Source organism: Musa acuminata, chromosome BXJ3-4, assembly GCF_036884655.1.
Source record: "Musa acuminata AAA Group cultivar baxijiao chromosome BXJ3-4, Cavendish_Baxijiao_AAA, whole genome shotgun sequence".
In the NCBI taxonomy this organism is placed as follows: Eukaryota; Viridiplantae; Streptophyta; class Magnoliopsida; order Zingiberales; family Musaceae; genus Musa; species Musa acuminata.
This window is the reverse complement of record NC_088352.1, coordinates 21,470,074-21,477,179: the sequence shown is the minus strand read 5'-3', so window position 1 is coordinate 21,477,179 and position 7,106 is coordinate 21,470,074. Positions and strand designations below refer to the sequence as shown.

The window sequence follows — 7,106 nt, the reverse complement described above, 5'->3', positions numbered from 1 at the left end:
AATCAATCATCATGAGCATATCAAACATGATATTCAAGCATTCGTGATATATCATTTTGGCAGCATGATCATAGATATTCAAATGATGGTATCTAGAATTCATTACATCCTATTATGCATGATCATTAACTCCTCATTTGTATTTCATGCATTATTTCATTTCATCTCATAAGGAATATCAAGAAGAGTTATTGGATGATGAGATAAATATTTTATGAATACACAGAATATCATAAGTGTTTCATGTATTCATATTATCACATGAAGCATATTATCATTTTTAAGATTCATAACATGAATAACGTTATTACTATTTCATCAAAATTAGTTTCGAGATTCACATAATATCATGAAATCATTAATCTCGATAAAATGGGAAAAACATTTTCTTTTTAAGTGATTCTTTTAACACATCATGAAAAAGAAAAACTCATTCATAATTCAAGTGATTTACAAGATATCATAAATGAATTTATCACTTGTATTTCACCAAAATCGAGAACTCTAGTGTCACGCCCCTCAAAATATCCATGATTTTTAAAATCTTCACCGCAGACCAATCCAGGATCCAAACTAACGTTTGAGGACACTGAAAACATTTTATTCATATTCACATCCATAAAACCTGTGCAGTTTATAATCATATATCACATCACTCGATAATTCACATTTATGGCAACCCAAGCCAACTTGACAAACATGAACAACATTTATAAATCCACAAGCTAAATAAATTATACAATCAGAACTCCAACTATTCACCACAAGTTCATATCACCATAAATTAGACTTAACATTCTGAAATTCCAAATAAGAGAGATCTCCTAACACTTTGACACAGTATATCCATTTCGGTTCATCGACAACATTTCATTACATACAAGACATACTTATACAACAATATCGTAATAACCAACCAGACTTGCCCATTATTCTGAATAGCTATCCACTGCCTCAGCCCAAATCAAACATCTCGAAGAGTGACAAGCTGACCTGAAAGATTTATATAACAACAGAGTGAGCCAAAAACGGCTCAGCAAGTGACAAAGCATATTCAGAACAAAAGGAACGGTTTCAAACGAGTAAGGTATCATAATGCAAGGCAGAATACAAGAATTCTCAAGGATACCATCTCAATAGATACCAAATCATACGTATCATGTCATTCAAAAACATATTTGATCCATAACGAATGGGGCATAGAGTAATTGGAACATATCAATGGCAGATAGGACATTTCAGAACATATCTGTTCATAACAAATGGAGCACAGAGTAATTGGAACATATCAATGGCAGATAGGACATTTCAGAACATATCAGTTCATAGCAAATGGAGCACAGAGTAATTGGAGCATATCAATGGCATATGAAATGTTCCGGAGCATATCAACGGCATATGGAACATTTCGAAGCATATCATCAGTGAATGAAGCATTTCAGAGCATATCGAAAACAAATATCGTACAGAAGCTCAAACGTCGTCTTTGACGTTGCAAACATATCAATCTTATCCAAAGCATGTACAGAAACACATAACCAAAGCTCTGGATATCATATCAAACATACAGAAGGTGTAGTGGGATCTCAGTCAGAATGTGATTCATCCATTTCTGAATGACCACCTGACAAAAGTCTACAATATCCCACATAACGGGACCCCACAAAGCGGGCAAATAAGCGCATACCAGAATATCCCACAAAGCGGGACCCCACAAAGCGGGCAAATAGCGCATACCAGAATATCCCACAAAGCGGGACCCCACAAAGCGGGCAAATCAGCGCATACCTTTTACCATTTCTGGCAAAGGTCCAGACAATCCCACACACCAGAGTACAAAAGGATAGTTTCAACAATAAGTAGCATATATCGGAAGCACACGCGGAACAACAAACGTACATGTGCCTTTACGAGTCAATCCGAAGTAAGCAATAATCTTTCACAAGTATATTCAGATTTGAAGGGAATTGAAAGCAAGGGCACATATGGAATCCAAGCAATCACAAATAACTCAATTCAATAAGAAGATTTGATGAATTCAATGTCCAAAGGAATGAAACTAGAATAGGCACATATCGAAAGCAAATGCGGAACAATAGGATATACATGTGCCTATATGAGTCAATACGATATAGCATAAACGTTACACAATAGTTTTCAAGAATGCAATAATTTTAAGGACAAGAGCATACAAGAATTCAAAGTAGTAATATAAAGCTCAATTGAATAAGAAGGCTAAAGGATATCAATTTCCAAAGGAATGAAACCAGAATATGAGAAATCGACCAAAGCTCGATTTCTGGCAGAATACAAGAGGCACATTGAACAAATGATTCAAACTATCAATCGTGCTCCAATTTACTCAGAAATAATCATTGGATAATACTTTCAGATAAGACAGGCTTCATATGAATTGAACTGTCCAACAGAGAGAGTTACAAATAATTTGGTAAGCAAGAGTCATAGAACAAAATCTCTGTTGGCAGAATTCATAATGTCAGATTCAACAGATAACTGGGCAGGTGTTTGGATTTCAGATCTTTCAATCCATATATCAAAGAAAGGTCTACGAGTCTAGTTTCCAATGAAATCAGTTTTGAACAAATCAGAGTTTCCACAAAGTCTTATAGGCAGCTCGGTATCAAAAGATCAGAATCTCAAAAGTTGCACAGATTCGAATCGTTACATGTAAACAGGAGATATAACAAATGCAAGGCTAGTACAATTCAAAGTTCCTCATAATCAAAGCAAATGTAGAGATAAAAATGACAGTGGGGAAAGATCAGGATACTTGCAATAAGACATATAAGAGCAATTATAGGAAAAACGATCAGGGAACTTGCAATAAGGCATATCAGAGCAATTATAGGAGAAACGAACAGGGAACTTGCAATAGAAAGGATTGAAACAAGCGGGAAACTTGCAATAAGAAATATCAAAGCAATTATAGGAGAAACGATCAGGGAACTTGCCTTTCAAAGATTTCGATCCGAAGATCCAAAGAAGGTGCCAGCCCAAATCCTTCTACTTTTTCTCCGTGTCCTCTCTCTGTTTCGTTTTGTGCTCCCGTTTTCTTCCTTTCTTCGCAACTACATCACGTGTCGAACATCGAGGCACAGTCACCTGCTCTCTCTTACTCTCATTCCTTCTTTTTTCTTTCCCAAACGCAGCTGCCACAGCCGTCGCCGCTGTCGCTGCCACAATCGCAGCCACAACCGCAACTGCGGTCACAACCGCAGCCCCCTTCCACTGCACTATTTCCTTCTTCCCTTCTCTCGTTCCTACTCTTTCTCTTTCCCAAAAGCAGCTACTGCAGCCACCACCGCTGCCGCAGCTACCGCAGCCAACGTTGCAGCCGCAGCCGGAGTCGCAGCCACGGCCGCAGCCACCACACTCGCAGCCTCTTCTTCCTCCCCTGCTCATCTTCCTCTCCTTCTTCTCTTCCAACTGCAGCTGCCATCGCCGCAGCCGTAGCCCCTTCTCTTCTTCCTCTCCTTCCCTTCTTCCTTTCTCTTCTTCTTCCTTTCCTTCTCTTCTTTCCCAGCTACATGCTGCAGTCGCAGCCTCAGCCACGGCCACAGCCTTTTCTTCCTCCCCTGCTCATCTTCCTCTCCTTCTTCTCTTCCAACTGCAGCTGCCATCGCCGCAGCCGCAGCCCCTTCTCTTCTTCCTCTCCTTCCCTTCTTCCTTTCTCTTCTTCTTCCTTTCCTTCTCTTCTTTCCCAGCTGCATGCTGCAGTCGCAGCCTCAGCCACGGCCACAGCCTTTTCTTCCTCCCCTGCTCATCTTCCTCTCCTTCTTCTCTTCCAACTGCAGCTGCCATCGCCGCAGCCGCAGCCCCTACTCTTCTTCCTCTCCTCCCCTTCTTCCTTTCTCTTCTTCTTTCCCTGCCACAGCTGCAGCTGCCACAACCGCAGCCGCAGCTACTTTCTTCCCTTCTCCTCTTCCTTTTCCTTCCTTTCTTCTTCTTCTCTTCTTCTCCTTCCTCCCCTTCTTCTCCCCGACGTCACCCACACCCTCTCCTCTGTTTCCTCTGCAGGAAACAGAGGTATCACAACCTCTTCCCCTGCTTCCTCTTCCTCTTCTCTTCCTCTTCTTCTTCTTCTCCTCTTCGAACGCCCCACACCTCTCCTCTGTTTCCACCTGCAGGAAACAGAGGTGCTGCAGCCCTAGCTGCTGCCACCTCTCGCTCCTCTCCCTCTTCCCTCTCTTTTCCCTCTTCTTCTCCTCTTCCCTTTTCCTCCCCAACCCCACACACCTCCTCGCTGCAGCCTTGCCGCAGCTATCCTCTTCTCTTCTTCTTCTTCTTCTTCTTCTCTTCTCCCTCTTCTTCCTCTCTTCTTCTCCCCACGCCCCACAGCTTCTCGCTGCAGCCCTCGCTGCAGCCACCTCCTCTTCTTCTTCTTCTCCTTCTTCTTCTTCTCTACTCCCTCTTCTTCCTCCTCTCTTCTTTTCCCTCTTCTTCTTCTTCTTCTTCTTCTTCTTCTTCTTCTTCTCTTCTCCCTCTTCTTCCTCTCTTCTTCTACCACTCTCCTTCTTCTCCTCACGCCCCACCGCTCTCTCTGTTTCTAGAAGAAACAGAGTGCGTGGGAGGCGGTGGGATAATACCGAATTTTCGGTTTTCCCTTTTTTTTTCTTTTTTTTTGCAACTTAGCAGTTTAGTCCTTGTAATTTCTATATTTACATATAGGTCCTCCAATTTACATATAAATCTTTATTAATAATTTTTAAAAGCGAGGGATATTACATCTAGAGTTAGAAAATGATTGAAGCATTTAATCTGATTGAAGAATGATTCATATTTAAAGTGTAGCATTTGTCAAATCTGAAATCATCAAGTATAACTTTAATATTTTCATTGCAACATTAAGCAAGTTTTCATTGAAGATAATTTTGAATGATTCTTATAAATGCCTAAAACTTCTTTAATTTATGATTGACTTTATAATAGCATGCTCAAATCTTTATTCTTATGTCAAAACCATACATTATATTTAATAAACAAAGACAATGAAAAATATCAAGCCTTCCAGACAAAAGCCATGTATCGTCATTGAAAAGCAATATGAAAATCATCAAAATATACATTCTTGCTTCTCAAGCACATAAGATTAATCTCACTAGGTGTAAAATCATTAGATTTCTATCTTGCATTAACATAAGACATGCAATTTTCATTATCATTTTCAAGATTACAAGCATGATCATATTTTTGCATTTTCATGGTTAAATTATTAAAAATATAATTTTCAACAAAATTTAAAGAAAAAGAAAAGTGCATCATGAAAAGCATCATGTAATTTCGAAGTAATTTAGGGGGATTTCGATTACCTCATCATTGTAGGCTGTTAAGGCGTAGTTTGCCGCCTTGCTTTTGTTGACTTTCTCTTCTTCGGAGGAGCTCGATTCATCCCAATTTTTGTTCTTCTTCTTGCGTTTAAAGCAAGTAGTTCCATTCTTTTTGCTTTTTAATTTTCGTTTCATTTTAAGTTCACCATCACTTGAGCTTATGCTCGAGTGGTCTTCAAATGTTCTATGTCCCAAATCCTTCCTGTTCTTTGGAAGGTTGGTTTGTTCATCATTGTCCTCATCACTTGAGTCATCGCTCAAGTGGCATTCATTTGTCCAGAGTTCCAAATCCTTCCTGTTCTTTGGAAGGTGGTTCTCAAGTTCTTCACGTGCATTGCACGTCATTTCATATGTGATCAATGAACCAATTAGTTCTTCAAGTGGAAAATGGTTCAAGTTTTTCGATTCTTGAATAGCAGTTACTTTTGAATCTCAAATTTTAGAAAGTGAGCGCAAAACTTTGTTAACGAGTTCAAAATCCGAAAAGCTTTTACCAAGTGATTTTAAACCATTGACGACATCCGTAAAACGGGTGTACATGTCAACAACGGTTTCGCTTGGTTTCATATGAAAAAGCTCGAAATCAAGCAGTAGAATATTAACTTTCGAGTCTTTGACTCTACTAGTTCCCTCGTGCGTGATTTCAAGAGTGCACCAAATATCGAAAGCCGTTTCACACGTAGAAATCCGATTGAACTCATTTTTGTCCAATGCGCAAAATAAGGCATTCATAGCCTTTGCGTTTAAAGAAAAATTCTTCTTCTCCAAAACCGACCATTCGTTCATCGGTTTGGAGGGAAGTTGAAAACCGTTTTCAATGATATTCCATAAATCCAGATTTAGAGAAATTAAGAAAACTCTCATTCGAGTTTTCCAATAAGTGTAGTCCAATCCGTTAAAGAACGGTGGACGAAAGACCGAACAGCCCTCTTGAAAAGTCATTTCTCTCGGGTGTAAATCCGAAATGAGAAATACCCCGCTCTGATACCAAGTGTTAGGATCGAGAGCACTAAGAGGGGGGGGGGGGTGAATTAGTGCAGCGGAAATCTTACAGCGATTAAAAACCAAAAGCTGCGTTCGTTCAAAAACTATTATGATGCAAAAGCAAATTCTCAGTTTGTATCTAAGTGCAGTTTGCGTCTAAGCGCAGATTGCGTCTAAGCGCAGTTTTGCGTCTAAGCGCAGTTTACGTCTAAACTCAGATTTACGTCTAAACGCAGTTTTACGTCTAAACGCAGATTTACGTCTAAACGCAGATTTACGTCTAAACGCAGATTTACGTCTAAACTCAGATTTACGTCTAAACGCAGATTTACGTCTAAACGCAGATTTACGTCTAAACGCAGATTTACGTCTAAACGCAGATTTACGTCTAAACGCAGTTTTACGTCTAAACGCAGATTTACGTCTAAACTCAGATTTACGTCTTAAACTCAGATTTACGTCTAAACGTAGATTTACGTCTAAACGCAGTTTTACGTCTAGACGCAGATTTACGTCTAAACTTTGAAACTTGTTTGTATACTCGCAGAAGGCAGTATGCAGTTGAAATCAAGACGTAAACGTGAACTGAAATCTGATGATTGAGCGAGGAAAGCCGATTTACGTCTGAATGCAGTTTTACGTCTAAATGTTGAAACTCGTTCGTAAAATCGTAGAGGAAAGTTTGCAGTTATTAATAGGATCAAAATGTAAGTGTAAACTGCAAAGAAGCTCGTTCGTAAAAGCACGGAAGACAGTTCTGCAGAATCAAACGTA

General features: G+C 39.5%; 1 long non-coding RNA gene across 1 annotated transcript; it reads right to left on the bottom strand.

The window, feature by feature from the left end:
- Positions 1-690: 690 nt before the first annotated feature.
- LOC135635996 (uncharacterized) lies at positions 691-4,013 on the bottom strand. Its single transcript, XR_010495777.1, has 2 exons — positions 2,973-4,013; positions 691-993 (listed from the first exon to the last, which is right to left on the bottom strand). It is a non-coding gene; the product is annotated as an uncharacterized LOC135635996 (long non-coding RNA).
- Positions 4,014-7,106: the final 3,093 nt, after the last annotated feature.